Consider the following 21,380-nt stretch of genomic DNA (forward strand, 5'->3'; position numbering starts at 1 on the left):
CATCATATGAGTTTATTTTCATCATCCTTCATGATCTTCATTCCTCCTATATAGGTTATATGTGTTTACCTAGTTCTAAGATTCAAATTTCATTATGGGAACCAGGCCTAAATTTACCTGCAATAGTGTATCTAGGTTAGTTAGGCACTATTATTGCATCTGGTCCTCAATGGCATGGCTTATGACACAAAAGAAGCAGTATAGAAAAGATTGTCCTCACAATGATTTGTGGAGGTGGACAATACCCTTCTGTTTTGCAAGGGCGATTAATAATATCTAGCTTGTGTTTTTGAAGTTATTGAACTACAGTTTGACTCATCTCCTTGATGGAGTATGTGTTTCTGATCTGATTAGGACACAGGTTCTATTCTGAGAGATATTCTGCCACCTCTTCAACATTTCTCATCAGCTAATAAATTTCATTTCTTGATTAAATTGCATGATTCAAGAAGGCATATACATATTAATGATCTCCCCATCAAATTTCTAGAATTAGTACCAGCTATAGTTTGTTCCATTTACTTGGTATCTTTGAATTGTCCCATATTATTGACTTACTCTTTACATCCTTGAGAAAGTATAAATTTTCTTTCTTTAGTGGATAATTTCTCTACTTTTTATAATTTTTTTAGACTACAATCAAATTGCTTAGATTAACCCAAAGTTTCTTTTGTATTTGCTTTAAGTATCTGGACAAAGAGCTTACAAAAATGATAGTGCTACCCCAGGCAGCCAAGGCCATGGAGTGCAACTGGTCCATTCTTTCTTTAGAGGATACTAAACATAGCATAATCAATCCTTATATCCTTCCATTTTTAAAGCTGTGTTTTGTCAGAAATAGAACAAACTAAAATCGCCAAAAAGAAATCACAATGGATAAAAGGGTCTTGCTTTTCAGCCAGCAAAATTTAAATTGAGCAGTTTCTGTACAGTCTGGATCCTACTCATTTACCTTCTCTGTAAGTTCTTTCATTGTTTTTCTTGTAAGTCTCTTGGATGTACTTGTATTTAAAATCACCAATTTTCTGTTTTTTCTGTCTGTTTCTGCCTTGCATGGCGAGCTTCTGATTGTGGAGGGAAGCTATGTGTGTGTCCTCTGTGAGAAGCTACCAGAAATTCCACCCATGTCCAGCAGAGCCAATGACAACCATGCCTAGGATGGACCCATCAAAGTCAAACCAATTGGGAATGATGGCAATGTCTCTGTGAAAACATATTTAGGAAGTGAAACAAAGTTACTGCACAAATGTAATTGGGCCAGAGAGGAACGACTCTGCAGACGCCAAGGTCAGTGGAGAAGGAGATAGAGGAGGTGCTCCACGTGCTGGAGCTGAGATTCACCTGCAGGCCATGGTGAAGACCATGATTAGTCAGGTTGTGCCCCTGGAGCTCATGGAGGTCAACAGGACTGCAGAGATTCATCTACAGCACTAGAAGGCATGAAGGAAAACGTTCCCCCCCCTAGTCTCCAGCTACCTGTATTTTCAAAATGAGTAGCTATTTGGATATCTTCTTCTTTCCTGCTTAAGAAAATGAAAACTGAATGTTTAAAATAGCTTCACTCCAATCTTCTTAGAAATGGTATGTCTTTAAAACACATAATCTAAAGGACAATGTCACTTAGCAGAAACCAAAACTTTTGAAAGTCTTAGCCATGTTGACCAAACCATGGAGTAAGGGACAAATTTAAAAATATTTTTTTTTGTCTGTACTAGTTGCAGAAGCAATTTTCTGCTTTTTCCCCCACTCTGTTTATATTTGAAAATATACCAGCCCAAGCGTAACAGTAAGAGAGTGTTCTGGATATAGTCTAACCACCCAGCCACAACACAAAGTTGATATTAAGCAAGTAGGCATTATCACCTTATATTGAAGAAAAATGGCTGTATTATAGATTTGTAGTGAAAAGGACTGAGTAGTGTGCTCTACTCTGTGATCTAGAGAAACCAGGGTGTCTGCCAATCTGGGCATTGTAGCACAGTTTCTGAACTATACGTATATACAGACTATTTCAGCATCAACAAGAGCTGAATAGCATTTATAGACTTCTCATCCTGTTACTTCTTCCAGTGTTCATTTCTTCTTATCACCAACTTCTATGTGTCCTAGCCTCTCTATAATGCAGATAAATAAATTATCATTACCTATGGCAGATTTTAGCTGTTCAAGGAGATACATTTTCTGCCATCAAGACAGCATCTCCCTTAGACGAAACAAACACACCATAATCTTCCAGCATAAAACTACAGCTGGAAACTCTTTACAGAAACTATGGACCTGGATTAATTTTTCCTCCCTCTAAATAAGATAAACCTCACCAAGGAGGTTATTATCTTTGAGAGATGTCTCTAAAACCAAGTTTTATTACCTCACCTTGCAGATTCACACCATGTCTGCCATAAATGTGGTAGATCACTGATGTTTTGTCTAGATTTTTTGTCTTCTAATGGTTTGATTGAAGCTCCAAAAGTTTGATTCGATGAAGGGAAAAGCAAAAGACAATTTTATGGAGTTTTAGATAAGGCTAGAATCCAAAATGTCCCAGTTAAAACATATGGATAGGCAAGATGTCAAAATGTGCTCCTTAGCATCCTATATTTATGCAAATAAAAATATGAGGCTCTTGACATGAATTAAGAAGTAGGGATTTTAGAATCTAAATACACTTCCAGCTTTGCAGATGGACTCCAAACCATGATGGGACTAGCTCAAATCCCCAGAATATCTTGTATGAACTTTGTAAGGGGAACTATGCCCATATCTGGATTTTGGTTTAGCAGGCGGAGCACATCTGCATTTTGAAATCACATTACCATGAGTGTAGAGGGTGTGTGTGAGAGCAGAATGCTTGATGAGGGCTGCCCTCACTCTGAAACAAAATGCATTTTACAAACCTGTGTGTTCAAAGAAAAACTTGGCAGGTGGCACCCTAATAGGAGTTTGAACCTGCACAAATTTGCCACCTCTAACTTTCACACTGTTTGCAAAAACAAACTGACAGACATGGCTGACTTTTCTTGACATAGCTTTAAAGCAGGGCATTGTTTCAGTGTGAATTAGCATACCCATGCAATGGCAAGACGCACTTGATTTAAGTATTTTTTGTTCCTAGATTTTTGGGTTTTGTTTTTGAGAAATTTTTTTCTACTTTTATTTTGTCACCGATGGAGCAGAACCTGCTTCTGCTCATCATTCTTTTTTAATCTAGCCCAGCGATGAAACACACAACTGGGGCAAGCTTGGCAGTTGAAGGATCCAGATGCTAAATTCCAGGATTAATTTCTCTAGCAGAGGCAACTGGGAGTCAGATCCTCTCTCTGGCTTTCCTAGCAGCTTGGTTTAACCCCCAGCAATCCAAAAGGCTCATTTTTGTGTTAGACTGGGAGTTCAGTTTTCCTGGAAGGTAAAGAGCTGCCAGATTGGCTTTGTCAAATTAAGGATTCTGTATTTAAATATCAGTGCCTTGATTTTCCCAGCGATGGGAACTCAGTCATTGAAGACTTATGTATGTGCTAATGATGCTTTCATTTGGCATTGTACTCAGAATGTGAGGAAAGAAGGAAGTTGACATTAGCAAGTGAAAACAATGAAGGGTAAAAATAAGCAGTGATACAGCTATATTAAAACAAGGATGGCAATTTTGATACATGAAGAGAGAAAATCGAAGCAGCTTAATTAATGTAGAAATGTAAAATCAGTTTAAATGCCATTAGATTATTATCATTTAACCTGCTTTTTTTCCCCATTGGTTGCCTTTTTTGTTGTTTTGTTTGCTTAGTTACTTAGTTTGTTTTGTTTTAAAATGACCTTCTTTTATTCTTGATGTCAGGGAAATGAATTGTGACAGAACTGTAGAACAAAGAAATCTTGCATTCTTCCAGTAAATTTTTTACCCTTGTTGCAGTAGTACTTAATTAAAAGTAAACCTTAAATATTAAACTTAACTCAACCTCTAAATTGTGTGTACTGTGGTTGCCGGGACTATCAGCCATCAGAAGACAAAATGCAATATAAAGACAGTTTGGATTTCCAGTAATGAGTTATGCGTTGTGTGTGTTTTTTAAATAAGTTAATTCTGTATTTACCAAACAATACATGTTGAAGGTGCACTATATACTAAATGGCAAGCATGCCATTTCACAAAGATATTACCAGGGAAAAAAATTAAGATGGAAGAGAATTAAAGTGCAGCTACTACAGGAAAATACTTAACAATGCAGTGAATTCTCAGTTCCACATTTGAAAATATATCTTTGGTATGACCATATGTAAATTAATAGCTTACACTTCTGTAATATCACACCAAATACTAGTTAAAAAGAAAGCCTCAAATACAGCATGCATCTCAAGACCAGATAGATTTATGTTTAAATAATTTTTCTTCTTCCTGCTATTGTGTCTTTTAAACCCACTTTACAATAGGTATGGATGACTTTAAAAGAGGAAATTTGGCAAGACCCATAGAACAGTGGGAAAAACTGGAAGTGAAAAATGAAAATTAAACTCCACAATGTAGATTTTCAGCATGAAGCCAGAAGGTGATTGTAAAGGTTACCTTTATTTTTAAAGATTTATTCTTATGCTATTAGATTTATTCCTGCATCTAATAAAATTCCTGACCAAATGCGCACCAGAAGTGCTCTGGGGGAGAGGACCTGGAATGCAGCTCTGCAGAGTAGGGAAAAGGCTATCTTTTAGAATTTCTCCTTTGCTTTTCTGGATGAACACCTTCTACCCAGAGTATTGAAATAAATCTATTATCCTGAAGGCAATAAATGAGTTTATGCTCATTGTTTCTACGTTTGTGCTGCGTGCATACTTCAGCTAGCACACAATCAAGGTCAGATGGATTTTCTTTAACAGATGAACTAAGTGTATGCAGTATAAGTAGTGTGTCTGCTTATGTGTTGATCTGAAAAGTAATCTGAGAATTTTTGGCTGCAGTCAAACTCTAATATGATGCCAAGATTCATGACCTATGGTTCATAGGTGGGAGCACAGGTCATAGAGTTGTTTGTGAGCAATAAATTACAAGCTCCTGATTAGAGAATTTTGGAGTATGGCTTTGGTCAGGGCCTTGTCAAGTGAAGAAGTGATGGATCAGCAGAGGGATTAAAGTCTGTTCTAAAGAAATGCATTGGGACATCTCTGGGGATAATCAGACCTTTACTCCAATAAAGGAAAAGTGAGAAGTATTATATATGTGAAAAAAATGTACGTAGTCTCTATAACCTGTGTTCATGTCACCTTACAGTGTTTTCTTGCCTGGAGGAGGATACTTTATAGTAGGTAGGCAGCAAAGTTCTATTAAGTCACCTGGCTGAATTTCTTATGCCTCCCCTACCAGCACTATTTATGAGATCCTGACACCATTAAAAACAGATAAAATTCCCACTGGGTCTCTTGGGGCCATGATTACAGAAGGTTACTTTATAAAGAAAAAAATTTTTTGTGGTACTTGTTGTGAGTCTTTTCAGATTGGGATGACTAGAGGGTCCGGATGACCTCACTTGTCCTGCTGGCAATGCTCTTCCTGATGCTGCCCAGGCTGCCAATTGCCTTCTTGGCCAGGGAGCACTGCTGGCTCATGGACAGCTTGTTGTCCACCAGGACCCCCGGTTCCTTCTCCACAGAGCTGCGTTCCAGGAGGTCAAGGCCCAGCCTGTGCTGGTGAGTTATTCTTACCCAGGAGCAGGACTCTGCACTTGCCTCTGCTGAATTTTGGATGGTTCCTCTCTGCCCCTCTCCAGCCTGTTGAGGTCATTCTGAAGGGCTGCACAGCCCTTAGGGATATTGTCTGCTCTTCACAACTTTGTGTCATCAGCAGAATAGCTGAGGAGGTATCTGCCCCTTCATCCAAGTCATCGGTGGATAAGTTGAACAATTCTGGGCCCAGTATTGGACTTTGGGGACACCACTAGAGACAGTCATCCAACATCCATCCCTGTGCCACTGATTACAATCCTCTTGATCTGCTGTTCAGCCACTTCTCAATCCACTCGCTGTCTTTCCTGAGTTTGCCTACAAGGGTGTTGTGTGAGTCAGTGTTGAAACCCTGCTGAAGTTGACATAGACAATATCCACTGCTCTCTCCCCTCATCCATCCAGATAGTTGTTTCATCATACAAGGTCATTTGGTTATTCAAACATGATTTCCTTTTAGTCAATCCATGCTGACTGCTCCTAATCACCTTCTTGTGATCCAAGATCACCTCCAGAATGAGGTGATCCATCAAGCGATGCTTTTCTGGGGATCGAGGTGAGGCTGACTGGCTAGTAGTTCCCTGGGTCCTCCTTCTTGCCCTTTCAGAAAGACTGGGGTGATATTTGCCTTCTCCCAGTCCTCAAGCATCTGAACTTATCACCATGACCTTTCAGAGATGATTGTGAGTGTCCTGGTTATGGTGTCTGCCAGATCTCTCAGCAGTCAGGGATTCATCCCATCAAGGACCATGGACTCGAGGATGACAAGATTGCCTAGGTATTCTCTGGCCCAGCCCATCATGTAGTTTTGCATAAACTGTAGTTTTAGTAACTCACACCCAGTCTTAGGTACAGGAAAAACAGAAATAGCCAGTTACAAGGTTTTGGTAGGAAAGAAGCAACAAGGTTTGTAATCTTAGGATATTTTTGGCCTTTCTTTCAAAACTGTTGCAATTCTTAAAGTACCAGCTTTGGAGGTTGTAAGAAGAGGCATGAAGGTACTGTGAATAGTTCATCATGTCAGAATAGCTATAGCTTTATTCCAGGAATTTATTTCATTTGAATCACCAAAATATTTAACAGCAAAGTTCTTAAAAAGAGACATAGGTGAAGATAACACAAGGCAATGATTAATTTACTCAGATAATTTTTAGTATAAGGTGTGTTCATTTATCATGTTGTTAGGGTATATAATAGCATTGTTCAATTTAGAGCTAGAAATAGCATGCTGTCTCTAAACAATGTTGATATTATGCTTTTATTCATTTATATGGGTACTACTGATATCTTTGTTTGTCAAATTGCTGCTGTGAGAGACTCTGTAGATCAGTTTAATTTTCAGTAAACCTTACTACAAAAAAGAGCTACCATGTGATTAATCTATGGAAGCCTATAAAAGCTGTAGGAATCTTGAGAGGCATAAATTACCGTAAATCAAATACATTAAAAAATAGTTTTGAATAAAGGAACATGAAGAACAGCAGAAGACATTCATTCATTTTTCATTGAAATACTATAAAATTCTATACAAGACTGATATTTATCATATCTGATTCATGTCTGTTCTTAAAATATTTGGGGATGTAAAGGTTTTGAATTTGATTGTTGCAAATATGGAGCTGTGCCTGATTTTCCTGAAAGGAAACTTCACATGGCATTTCTGTGTTTTTTTTTTTTTTTTTTCCAATTGGTTCTTCTAAGGTTTTGTAATAATCTGTGCAGAATACCAAATAATCTTTCCTTTTAAAAGTTTTACCAAAGTTATTTCTAGCCAATAAAATGATATATTCAAGTGTGCCCTTGGCATCAAGAAACTACAGGCAACAGCCTAAGAGATGAAAAAATTGGAAGCTTTAGCATTTTTTTTTTCAGCTTTGTATTCAGTAATTGAAAAGGCTTTTGGGTATAAGTTTTAACAGAATGCTCCTTATTGAGTTGCACCTGAGAGGAACAGTCAGTGAAAAATGTTAACTTGTGAATTATTTCTCAGGAGATAGTTACACTAGAACTCCCTCTGGATAAGTGGTTTTATTTGGATTTTGGTAGACTGTGTCTCCCTTTTGGTCAGTCAAGTACGGTTAAACCCTGTTTATAATTCCGTAAGCTCTAAAAATTAATTTCTTCCCTAATTCTCTAGAAATATAGGATCAGACATGGAATGTGAAAGTAGAAGTACATAAGATAGATATGGTGTATTTTGTCTTGGGAAAGAAACATAAGGCAAACAGATGCAACAGCAGTCAATGTGTTTTCTTTATCTGTTCAGTCTTGACACCACCTTTCTGCACAACACACTTCTGTAAATTTTAAATTGAATCTTGAGTTGAAAACTGCTGCAGAGGTTGTGTCTTCATGGCTGGCTTTTTTTTTCTAGAAATCCAATCTGAAGTGATGAGGATAATGAAATTATTCTTTATAGTGTGTTGCTATGTTTCATATTCTATAGAAATAATAATTTATGGGAAATAGTGAATCAAGTCTACTCAGAAAAAAACCCGCATCAATCCCAGACACATATGCACTCAAACATTGCCAAAATATTATTTTGATTTCTGTGTATATGTTTATGTCATTATATTTTTTTGTGTATGTCTTTATTATGGTATCTGTAGTACAATTGAGGAACAGTAAATATGTACTTGAAAAATCTGTATCGTTATTCTTCTTTTTAACAAAGTGCATCTAATATTCTACTTTTTCATTTGATAAAAAAATACATAGTTTTATTAAATGTCACTTTAAATTAGTATATGTTAGGAGTATGTGCCCTAAAATCCAAAGATAAACCTTTCAACTGACAGAGACAGCTTTGTCCCAGTGAAAGAATTCATGTGTGAATCTGTTAAAAAAGGTGTCTTCCCCTTACTCCCCTTACTCCCTTATCCCTGTTTGCAACCATTTCACTTCCATGGCCCATAATTATCCTGCTGTCAAATGAATTAAGTTCTTTCCATTTTGTCCTTTCACAATGATAGAATCCTAGTTGATAGCTAAAAATATTGTTATTCTCAAAATGCAGGACTTTCTGCTCTATAAAAATTTTTATTTGTATGATTTATGGTAACAAATTCTTCATTGAGGTCTGCATTGGTTATTTCCCCCTCATTTAATTGACCTGTGATTAATTTAAAATCATATGTGAAGAACATCTAGAGAGTCAATTATCCTGGCCAGTGCAATTTTTATGGCTTTGTAGGGTTTTTAATCTTATTTTTTGTTTACTTTTAAGTCTTAAATAATTCTTTCCTTCAAATTACTTTTAAGTCATTAGGTAACAATAGCTGCCCAAATAATACTTCTATTTTCAAAACTGCAGTGGTACTATATGGACTAAACCCAGGATCTACACTCATCTGAAAGAATTACCGAAGAGATCATATAATCTTTCTGATAAGGATTATAATGTCTTCAGACCTGAGTATATTGAATATCTACTGAGATTTTTTGCACCCTACTTACAGTAATTTACATTTGTAGACCTTGATTTCTATAAGGCAGCTTGCCTCTTTTAATATGCCTAATGCCATCAACTTCACTTAAAACTGAGGCAAAATATTAATTCAAGTTTTGGGGCTATATCTAGATTATATTTAATCTTTTTCCTTGATCTATTTTTAATTATGTGGATAAGAAACTTTTCAGTATTTGTTTAATATCCTTTGCAAGATCTAATTTATCTTGACTTCTGCAGTTCTCACTTCTTCTCTAAACATATTGACCTGTAACACATAACTTTCACTACTGATTAAACCCTTTTTTCCTTTCTTGCAGGTCTTCTGTTTTTCTCACTTTTGATGACACTATTTTCATCCATTTAGATTTGAGGCTCTTTTTTTCAAGTTTCCTCTACTTTGTATTGAAAATCGAAGAAAATTCCCATGCTTATGGCTTAGGGAGACTCTAAATCTCTGGTACATTCAATTCAACTCCCACAAGTTTGCTCTTCTGAATTTAAAACCTCCATATATTTGGTTCCCCTTCATTTCAGCTGAGTCACTCACAACCACTTGAGCCAGAGTTATGCCACTAAAAACAACTTGATAAAGAGTTTTTAATTTTCGTGCCTCATATGAGGCTCTAGTCTCATAGAATTATTAAGAAATAAAATTCTTACAAATCCACATGAATTTATCTGAAATAGCCAGTCAGTACTTTTATATATAGCAATAACTTTGATCAGGATGCATTTCTACCTCCAATGCAAAATTGATCTATTTCCTCTTTGTAGAAATTACTGGAGGAAAAACCAAATAGCAACCAAGAAAACCCCAAAAGAAAACCAAATGAATCCCCATGGGAAATAAGCACTGTAAAGTTGGGGAGAATACAGTAATTGAAGGAAAAGAGACATGTAATAGTGAAGAGAATGGATTACTGTTTCTACAATACCTCAATTGTTCACGCAGATTGGCACAAAAAAAATAGCATGTATTTTGTTATGGTTTAATGTAATATTTAGAAAAAAATAACACAATTATAAAAACAAAGAAAATGTACATGAAAGAAGAGACTGAATTACTTAGTATCTAGGATCAGATCTTATTTTGAATGCTCTGTTTCAAAACTGACAGAGGTAAAGGGTCATTCTGGGTGCTGCTATAACCCAATGATAATTATTCTGTAAAAAATTGGAACAACTTCAACATGAAAGAGAGACATGAAATATATGCAGGGGATGGATTTACAGGATGTAACTTTCATACATAATGAAAGCTCAAAAAATTGACCTGTTATTAAAAGTGTAGAGATATTTCCTTCTCCACTGGCTGAATTTTCCAAGGTAAGAAGGACTTGGAAATGTAACAGCAGGATACAGTCATGCTGCTGAATACCTTATTTAGAGGTACAGTTTTTACTGAAGGAGTTCATGAAAGCTTCTCTCAGATAGAAGTGAGAGGAGTAGTCTAGAGGTAATCTTCTTGTTTCAAATATAAGAAAATAGAAATCATATAGCCCATCATCTTTCCAGTCAGCCTTTTCCAGTCAGGTAAAAATACCATTCTCAGCAATACAATAGACTACACCATTAGCAATAAGAATTCCTCATAGTAGTAGAAGTTCAATTAATAAATGATACACTGACAATTAATGTTTTTCTGACAGTGTTTCTGAATTTTAAAATATAAGTCCCACACAGTTTTTCTGGGGGAACTGATATTATAGGAGTCCCAGCTGACTGCAAGTTAGAAAACCTACAAGAAGGATCCGAAGAATGATCCAGGGAACTACAGGGCTGTCAGACTGACCTTGATGCTGGGAAAGGTCATGGAGCAGATCATCTTGAGTGTCATTATGCAATGTACAGGACCACCAGGGAATTTTTGCCTAGCCAGCATGGGTTTATGAGAAGCACATCCTACTTGAGCAACCTCAAGTCCTCTGATGGCAGAGCCATCAGCCCAGTGAATGAGGGAAAGATTGTGGTTGTTTTCTATCTGGACTGTAGTAAAGCCTTCAGCCCTGTTTCCCACAGCATTCTCCTAGCAGCTGTCTGGATGGCCAGTCCCAGAGAGTAGTGGTGAATGGAGTTACATCTAGTAATGGCCAGTCACAGTGGGGCTTGCCAGGACTCAGTGCTGGGCCCAGTTCTGTTTATTATCTTTATTATAGGGGACAAGGTGATCAAGTGCATGCTCAGTCAGTGGGCAGACAACACCAGGTTGGGTGGGAATGTTGATCTGCTGGAGGGTAGCAAGGCTCTGCAGAGGGATCTGGACAGGCTGAATTAATGGACCCAGTCCATGGAAGTTCAACAAGGCCAAGTTGCACTTGGGTCACAACAATCCCCTGCAGTGTTACAGGCTGGGGGAAGAAAGTCTGGAAAGCTGCCCTGCAGAAAAGGACCTGGGGGTGCTGGTCAGCAGCTGGCTGAACCCAAAGCAATATGCACAGGTGGTCAAAAAGCTCAATGACATCCTGGCCTGCATCAGCAATAGAGTGGCCAGCAGGACCAAGGGAGTGATTGTCCTTCTGTAGTCAACACTGGTGAGGCCACACCTCAAGTCCTGTGTGCAGTTTTGGGCCCCTCACTGCAAGAAAGACACTGAGGTGCTGGAGCACATTCAGAGAAGGATAGCAAAGCTAGGGAAGTGTCTGGAGCACAAGTCTGGTGAGGATTGTCTGAGGGAGCTGGGGTTGCTTATCTTGGACAAAACCAGGCTCTGGGGAGCATTATCACTCTCTATGACTACCTGAAAGGAGGTTGTAGCAAAGCAGAGCTGGTCTCCTCCCAGAAAACAAGCAGTAGGGCAAGAGGAAATGACATCAAGTTGCTCCAGGAGGTGTTTAGGTTGGATGTTGAGAAAAAGGGTGAAAAGGTGGTTAAGCATTGGAGAAGGCTGCCCAGGGAAGAGGTTGAGTAATTACCCCTGGAGATATTTAAAAGATGTTTAGATGTGATGCTAAGGGATGTGGTTTAGTGGTGAACTGGGAAATGTTAGGATTATGGTTGGACTTCATGATCTTTGAATTCTTTTTCAACCTAAGCAAGTCTATGATTCTATGATTTTACTTAATCAAATATGTAAATAGGAAGTCTAGAAAAACAATCTTTGCCAGGATCCTATTATGTTATACCAGATGTATGTAAGACTCTTGTCCCCATCTGCCAGTTTCATCTTAGATATGAAAACATCATATTAATTGTGACTATCATATTAATTATATCTGATTGTTTAGGATGTGAGTTACTTGAATGCATCTCTCTCGGTGCAGGTGGCACAGTTTTCAATGTGATGAACTGCAGCAATCATGGAAAGCTAGATAATTTATTTCTAATTTACACTGAAAGAATAAAATTTAGTTTTTAGGGAAAATATGTAGATCTTTCAGTCATTAAGGAAATTACAGTCACTTTTGTTGTAGTAATTTCTCTTTTTATAAAAATCTGGCTTAAGGAAGAAAAATTACTTGACTGTAATTGATTTCTACTGTATTTTATTCTTTTATGCAACACCTGTCATGTTATCTACATGTGTCTCAGATTTAAGACTACAGAAATGACTGTAGAAGAAGGTAGTATTTGTGATATGCTATGGATTGTATTGAAATCTTTTGAACTCATTTAGGCTATGGCATTCTCTGGCAGATTAATTAAAATAATTCACAGTTCCTTCAGCCTGGGACAGGGAAAGGAAAGACTCAGATGTAAAATGCACTCATCAGGTTCACTCACTGCTTGATTACTCGTGTCCATCACATTTGTTCTGAAGTGAGTCATCAATATTTTGGCCATGAAAAAAAAGGGCAGATGAACACTCCGCAGTCTTAAGTCTTAAAATCTTTTCCTGCTGGAGACAAAAATAATCTTTCTGTGTGCCCCCAAAAGTCACAGTGGACAGTGGAAAATACCCCCCTGCTTCAAAACTTTATCAAAAGTTCTGTGTGATTCCCCTCCATGACCTATCTGAGCCTCTGTTTGATGGAGAAGCCAAAAAACTGAGTCTGGCTCTGTCTTTGTCCCACACTCTCAGGGCAGATGCTTCAGCCCATCTACAAGGCTGACCACAAACTGCTTCAGGTGATGACAAGAGTTTTATTTTTCTGGATGTTTAAAATTCACCACAGGAGGTTAAAAGTCATTCAGCTACCTTACTTCACTTAATTGTGTCCTTCATAAAATGCCCAAATTAAAAGAGTTTTTTGCAATTACTAACAGTTAGCAATCTTTTTAGCTTACTGCCAACTGTCTCAGGAATTTTTTCATTTTGCTTTTTAATTATTTTTTTAGGAAGGAACATCCTTATGTGAACAATTAAAAATTAAAAATGCATCTATTGAAGCTGATTTTGACTGTCTTGATATTAGGAAATAAATGTTTTCTCTGTGCTTAATAGTGTCATATGGCTCCGCTGAAACTTAAATTGATCTTTGTGCTCATTTTCTCATTTTCCAGCTGAAATCTTGGGCTGGGACATGTTGCTACTGTGTTTACCTTCAACGCCTCCTGCTGTTCTTCCAGAGATCTATGATGACATGTCTTCATCTTTTCATTCCTAGTGTGGTCTGTCATATAGCCAGAATTAAAATCTGTGTTTTGTGCATTTCAGATCCTTGAATGTGATAATGGCCTTCAGGTTTGAAAAGAGTACTGAAATGTCAGAAGCAAGATGTGATGCCTTACATCTGCCAGCTGATTCGTGGCGATATATGGGAAAATTTCTTAGGAAAAATAAGAAATTAAAAAAAATAATGTTTTACAAACACAAATAAGTTGTCTGAGCAAGTCAAATTCATGAACCTAGGATATGCTTAATTGAATGCAGCAGAGAAAGATGTTAGTGTGACATCTATTTGTCCTGTCTGGTACCTTGTGCAATTTCTGTGAAGTAGTAAGCCCAAGGGCTGAATTGTGTTCAGAGGTGACAGTGAACTTCATAGCTCCTTAAAAAAGCATTTTCTCTGTGTTACATTCTGATTCTATTTCTTTTAGTAAGTCTAATTCATGTTTTACGTATCCATGGTAGTGTTAAAATGTGAATCATTCTAAGTAACTCTTTATGACAGCCTAGCTGTGGAGTGGGAAGACACCATAGTAAAAAAAAAAGAAAAACATAAAAGAACACTGTGCTAGAAATTGTAGTACAATTCAGCTTTCTTAGATATTTGCTAGAGATGTGAGCCCACATTTATTTTGAGACAAAGAAGCTAATAGAGTTTTGGTATCCTAGCCCAGAGTACTCCTTAAAAAGTACTTATGGCCTTTTCTAATGTTCCACTGGATTTTTAATTCTCCATTTTAAAATTAAGATGAAAGAGGAATTTTTTTTTTTTTTTTTTTACTGTGACAGCACCTAAATTCTTGTCAAAATCATATCTCTATTAGGTAATTCAGTGGAAAGATGCAAGCAGGTGGCAATTTGGTTTGACACACTGAACACTAATATAGCAGAGGTAGGGACAATAATTAGGTGTTCATGCCTTTTGGCACAAATATGTGATTCCATTACATTAAAAAACCTCCATATTAAGAATGACATGGTCTTCCCATTAGGAGGAGAAGTTCCTGACAGACAGGTATTTATTTGTTTTCACACTTACTATTTACAAAAATGGTTGCTTTTCAATGAGAAGAGTCAGGTACAACAACAGGCAATTTCTTTGCTCAGTTGCTGGCAAATCTTTCCCTGCTCTGTGCTTCTCACCAAACAATGCTCTCCACAGAACTGCTGAGATACTTGGTTCCTTCTCCAGGTATGTGTAAAAGAAATTCGGCATAATGAGGACTTCTACCTTTAGTCTCTGATAGCTATGGTGTTTTGTAAAAAATATTCCTCAGCCATTAAAATCCAGAATGGACTTAAGTGCTCCTTACTTCTTTCCCCAGTGACACAAAGGGGTTTGTTCAAGCTGTGCAATTAGCTAAGCTGTGTTACTAGGTGACTGTATTAGTGAAGGTATATATTTCTTAACCTGGGTGTGAAAACATTTTAAAGTTTTAACGCTTAAATATTTTTAAGCTTCAAAATGACCTTTTTCTTCTTAATCACATTATGGATATTTTACACACTGTGATATTTTTGTCCCCAAGTGTGACTGGATTGCTCTTTTAGGCCCTGATTCAGCAAAGCACTAGGGTATTTCCTGCTTTAAAAATCAGCAAAACACTATTATATTTCCTACTTTAAAAAAAAAGATTAAAGGTCTTAAAGTAATCCTTGGAAATTCTGCCCCAGTTTATTGGAAATTTTATTTAAAAATTCAAACAGAGACTGTTATTCTTCAGAATGTCTAATATCTTAAACACTTCTGATGAAGGGATAGAAAACATTTCTTGCTCACTTCTTTTTTTTTTTTTCTATGGGAAAATTCATAAGGCTGTGAGGGCTAATTTGTTTTAATTGTATTGTTTATTTCTAAGAGACAGTGAGACCTTTACATCGCAAGATATTCTCCAGTAAGTTAAATACACAAAACTATGTGGATGATGTTGAAGAAATGATTAATAATACTTGCTTATCCCTGTTAATTACTTTATTTTTCTGAATAAAAAAAATGAAAATACTGTAAATACAAATCTCAGAAAAGAAACTAATGGTCTCGTGGTTTTTCACAAACTGTAGCTTTCGGGGTATGTATTTTCCCAAAATATTAGTAATTGGAAAAGTTCTGCCCTGTAAAAGAGTTGTCCTATAGAATTGATGCCACCCTTGATCACAGTGCTCCCTATTGAAAAGCATATAAAGGTATTTCATAAAGCAAATTAGTGTATCGCGAGTTTTAACATTGGCACAATAAAGTGGTTACCAAACCAGCTGTATGAGTCCCTGCAGAAAATATTCCTCTTCTGGGCAACATTCAACTGATGTGCATCTGGCACAGTAAGTGCAAAAAATGCATGCAGTCTGAAGTAAGCTTTAAGGGATTGTCCTTTTGCTGTTCCCAGCTTGCTCTTTCTATCAAAGGACTACTGCAGTAACTGGTCAGATTTGAATAGCAAAACTCCACTTGGGTGCTTGATAGAAAAGCATCATGTTCAGGCACTGGAACAGCATCACAAGCATTACAGCAGCACAATGGGGATCAAGAGCTGGATAATAAGGAGGTTTCACACAGGCAAAGTAGCACACACGACAGAGAAATACAGCTAGATAAAGTGGATCAGTGTTCTTCTTCCAGCCAAAACTCTCACACTTCAGTAGAATTAGTTCACATTTAATACTGCTTCAAATTAGAATCCTCCAGCTCTGTTTAACAAATGAATATATAAAATGATTCTATGATTCTTTTATTTTGGATTGTATGCATAACAGCAAAGTGAACAGACCTGAGACTTCTGAAGACAAAATAAGCACTGAAACAATAGTGTCATGATTCTTTCCTTTGTAAAACCACAAATGAGACATTTGGGAACAGAAAACTGTTTTGAGGGAACATTAAATTGGCCAAGAACAAATTGCTACAGAAAATGACATCCTTTTCTGAACATCCATTAGTTTCTGATAATCAGGAATTCTCGGATGCTTGAACATTCCATTAGTATGAAGCAGTGAGTTAATTGTAATAATTATCAGCAGTTTTAATTGTTTTGTTATAATGTATTTTGCAGTTTGTTTGACAGTATGAAATCAATATGCACCTCTAGGAAAATTATCTTGTATAATAAAATTAGACTCCATTATGCCTCCCAACCTTGGAATTAAAATTTGCACATAAATATGTATTTCTGTTTGTGTACGTAGAAGAATTATACTGAATGAGTGGAGATGCATAAATAAATTGGACTTTGTTTTTGGAGTGGAAGATGGAGTCTCCTATTAAGAATTTTTTGCAACTTTGAAGCCTTTAGTTTTCAGGCATGCAATCAGAGAACCACTGTTATGTCTCTTCAACTTTACTGATTATTTTTTCATGCTTTTAAGAAATATAGGATGTTATAGAGATTTTAACAGTGGTTTTTAGAATATCTGTATTTATGTGGTGAGGTATCTGAATGTTATTTGTAATGATGATTTCCAGATGGGGATGCCAAAGAACATAGAAGCAATAAAGAATTAAATGTTTCAACAACTGAGAGAAGGTTCTACTTGCAGTTATTACATCTGGTCTAACAAAATCTGAAAATTTTGCAAAATAGTTATTCAAATTTACATAACAGTCTTCAATATGATGAAAACTAAACCCCAGACATTTAAATTCATGCATTGCATTTAACAGCCAAATAACATTGACTCTTTCCTTACACTATTGAAGTCATTATTCATAATTTCTCAATGTCCAATAGGCTTTATACTATTCCTCAATATTGTACTAGGGCATCTGATGCTGTAGAAGGATTCTGTTTATTGTATTTTGAATAAGATGTTAAGAAATTAGAGTGGAGCAGAAAGAAGCCACAGGAAAAATTTAAGGAGTGTGGAGAGATGTAATTCATTAGGATATTCTCACAGTTTTATCTGTCAAAAGGAAGATCTACATGCAGTTTGATTACAGTGTTTAAATATTGTTTTGTGAGAACACCCTGTGTACTTAAGGGGTTTTAATTTCATTTAAAAAAACCAATAAAACTAAAACCAAGAAACCCACTGTAGTTTTAACAAGAACCAATAGCAAGATGCTGCAGATAGAAAAAAAACGAATCAACCCTGGAAATAAACCTTTGGGTTTAGTAGTGATTTTAATGGGTGATTAACTAGTGGAACAAACTACCAAAAGAAATGAGAAATTCTGCATTTCTATATTTTTTTCCAGATACCTACTGATAATATTTGTTCTAATCAAATGAAAGTTACTGACTTTTGTAAAGGCATAAACAAGACAAGGTGTAGTGGTCTAAGTTAGAAGTTTTATGGCACATGAGATGTCAGACAAAATATGATTCCTTTTGGTTTTATGCTCTGATTATTACCCACACAATTTGCATCCTCCACATTGAAGTCTCTTAAGAAGAAATGTCAGTTCCTGTCACTGTCTTGCAAGAGTTAAAAACTTCATTATGTTTGTTCTTTTTTTTATTTGCCTGTGGAAAAAGACAGAAGATGCTCTGAGTCCTGGAGATAATTGAGAGGGTCAGAAGCTTAGCTGGATTCCAAAGGAAGATAGGAAGTCTTCTCTCATTCCTCTATGAAGACAGAAATTGGGGAAGAGAAGAAATTAGTGAGGGGAAAAGATGACAGATGGGATGGGTGTGGGAAGCAGTGATACCAACCTGAAAAGATTTGTGATCGCTACACTAGGCAATAGATGAAATTTTGGAGCTAATTTCCTTCAGTCACATTTACATGCTGAAGCCTGAGGTAAGGGTCAGTGCATAATCTAGCAAGGAACAATATAAAAATGTTTTCTGATAACCTGGACCAGATCTCTATAAAGAGCATCTTCAGAAAAGATTTGTTATATAGTTATCTTATTTGTACTGAAGAGGATTTTTTTGCTTTGTTTTCTGGTTGGTTTTTTTTTTTTGTTTGTTTGATTAGGTTTTTTGAGATTTGGATGAATTTGGGTTTTTTTGTTTATTTTTTGTGTACTGTTTTGTTGCCATTTAATTTGTTTGGTTTGTGTTCTGTTGGTGGTGTTTTATTTGTTTCATTTTTGTCTCCTGCAGGCAAATCTGTTTCTGCTTTTGTAGATATACAGGATTGCTCCAGAGCTGGAGGGAATGGTCCTCTCTCTCTGCTGTGCATGGAGCAGAGCAGCTGAGAATATGTTCAGCACACCTTTGCAGAGTTCCCACAATGGGTGCATACTAGCAGCATCCTTGGCTAAATGCCTGTTTCACAGTTCAATTTTTAGGGGCACAATTTCAAGAAATGAATGTGAATGCTGCCTCTCATTGCTTCTCTGGTTTGTGATCTGTAAATAACAAGAACTTTAACCTTTTGTAAGCTCAACGATAAGTTATTTGTTGGAGCAGCAATGTGTCAGCCCCTAGCTGATTCAAAAACAACAACTAAGGAGCAAGCAGACTATGCTTCATGTAAAATCCAATTGTAGTGCCATCATTATAAGGAAGACTTGAGAGCTCTGCTGTCTTTTCAGTAGCTGTCACTGCCTCTGTCAAGGGCTTCATCTGAATTCAGAACATATGACTTTATTTCCTTATAATGTCTAATGATGATTCATGGTTTTTGCTTTCCACTGTCTTCAATTCCAACAATGCCTGTTTTTATACCTGCTGTCTTAAATCCCACTATTCACTGTTCAGGAAAACCTCTAAAGCAAGCACACTCAGCCTTCCAAAGGGAATTCAATAGCTCCTGAGGATTTTTCCTTTTTTTAATACTGCCCCATGCTGTTTCAGCTATTCTGCCATCTTTGAGATTATAATTACTATTGTCATTGCTGGAGCTAGACATCTACTTGGGGAGTGCTCCAGAGAGAAGTGAGCTGCACCTCCTCCCTCCCCTGAGTCCAGAAGGACAGATCCTTCTCATCTCTGCTGGTCCCAAAGGCAGGAGGCTTCTGGCTGTTCTTTAACCCTGACCTCTTGCTTTGCAGTAGATAAAGCTGAAGTCAAGTCACTGAGCTGACAGTTTATAAAATGTATTACCTTCTATTACCAAAATTTAAAAGCCTGAAGCAACTTTTTGAATTTTAGCACTGATGTTAGTTTTTGTTGTAACTTTTTTTTCTTTTTTAACAGTAGCTCCTGATGGTTATTTCAAGTGACTTAACACATTTATTTTTATAACGGCAACTGCTACTATCTGCTTTCTCTGTCTCTCTCTTCCAGAGAACTGAGTTAGAGCTTACTTTTAACTGTGTTGGCTTTTGCTGAAATTATTTAAGACCCTCTCCCCTTTTTAATTTTTGAAGCTACTAGGATGACACATCTAATATAGTCTGTTTATGTTTCTGAAAATAAATTTATTTATTCTAAGGTCTTGATTTTATTTCAAGGTGTTGCTGCTTTCCTCTGATAGGGAAAACCCAAACTGATGCTGCATTGTTTGGAGGAAATGGCAAAAATGCCTACAGAAGGATGGTCAGAAGAAGGAGAGCTATGTAAATGACACATCAGCAGTTGTACTCAGAGACTGGCTTTGCCTCATGCATACAAGGTACACACCAGTGGGTACAAAGGGAAAAAAGGAGGGTGTGCTTTGGGGGAAAACCAGTATTTTTCACTGAATGGTTTTTGTTCCACTGATTTGTAGGGATGAATTGATTATATATTCCTTCACAAGCTAGGTCTTTGCAGGAATATCCTGTGCTGGCAGCATGCGATGACAGAACTACTGCAGATTTGAAAGGACCTTCCGCGCTTTTTATTGCGTGGTTAACAAGAACAGACAAGTTTCCTCCCCATTCTCAAGAAATAGGCTACTACTTCAAAACCTTTCTCTGCAACTACACGGGAGCAGGGCGGATCTTCTTTGGTCTAGACCCGATGAACTAGTGTAGCTCACTGAGGAGCAAGAATGAGCACCACAGGAGTTTAACAGTCTCACCAGGCTGCAGCATATCCATTTATTTTTAGACTTCCGTGGCACAGCTGGAGCTGACAACTCCAGGAGTAGTAGTTCTGTCCAGGAAAAGTAGTGAGAGTTGTGTTCACAACCCATGCTCTGAAAGCCATTAATAATAAAAAAATAGAGCACTGTAGGAAAAAAGATAAAATTGAAGGGATTCTTTCAAGATGGCTTGTGTACTGCCAGACTGGATGCAGAGTAAAATGTGTGAGCAAGTTTCACTAACAAGGTATAAAATGTTCAGAATGTCATGTGAGTAATATCCAACCCGCTATTTCCAAGGGGGGCTTAAGTAAGAGAAAAACAAAATGCAGATGTGCCTTTCCAATTTCTTTTTGCTGTATTAAGAGTCCCTGTGGTATTTTAAAGTGCGTTTTCTGCATATTTTTGCATTAAAAATATTAGGTTATCACATCCTTGTGTATGCTTAAAGATGAACAATTTAGGAGACTTCACAGGAGACTGAAATTTTGTACTTTTAATAAATCATCTGGGAGGGAAAAAGAACTCTTTCTGTGTGAAAGAAAAAAGATCTTTATACTTTCATAAAAGGGAGAGGCGGTTCTCAGTCTTCTTACCTAGGAGATCCTAAATAAAACTGAGACTGCTATATCTCAAAGTTAAAAGGATCATTCAAACCACTTCATCTTAATTGGGAAAACTACAGCTTTTTGATGCATCTCCACAATCAGACATAATATTCCTTTCCTTGATTTTATCTTTTTAGCATTTTTCCTTTTTTACCTTTCTCACCTTTCTCCTTTATAT

General features: G+C 36.9%; 1 long non-coding RNA gene across 1 annotated transcript in view; it reads left to right on the forward strand.

The window, feature by feature from the left end:
* The window catches only part of LOC135295444 (uncharacterized), a 49,488-nt gene extending 29,321 nt beyond the window's left edge, over positions 1 to 20,167 (forward strand). The window contains exon 3 of the long non-coding RNA XR_010357546.1: positions 20,064 to 20,167. This is a non-coding gene — a long non-coding RNA (uncharacterized LOC135295444). The remainder of the gene's footprint in view (positions 1 to 20,063) is intronic.
* The last annotated feature ends 1,213 nt before the right edge of the window (positions 20,168 to 21,380 follow it).

The sequence above is a fragment of the Passer domesticus genome, chromosome 2 (genome assembly GCF_036417665.1).
Source record: "Passer domesticus isolate bPasDom1 chromosome 2, bPasDom1.hap1, whole genome shotgun sequence".
NCBI classification, from domain to species: Eukaryota; Metazoa; Chordata; class Aves; order Passeriformes; family Passeridae; genus Passer; species Passer domesticus.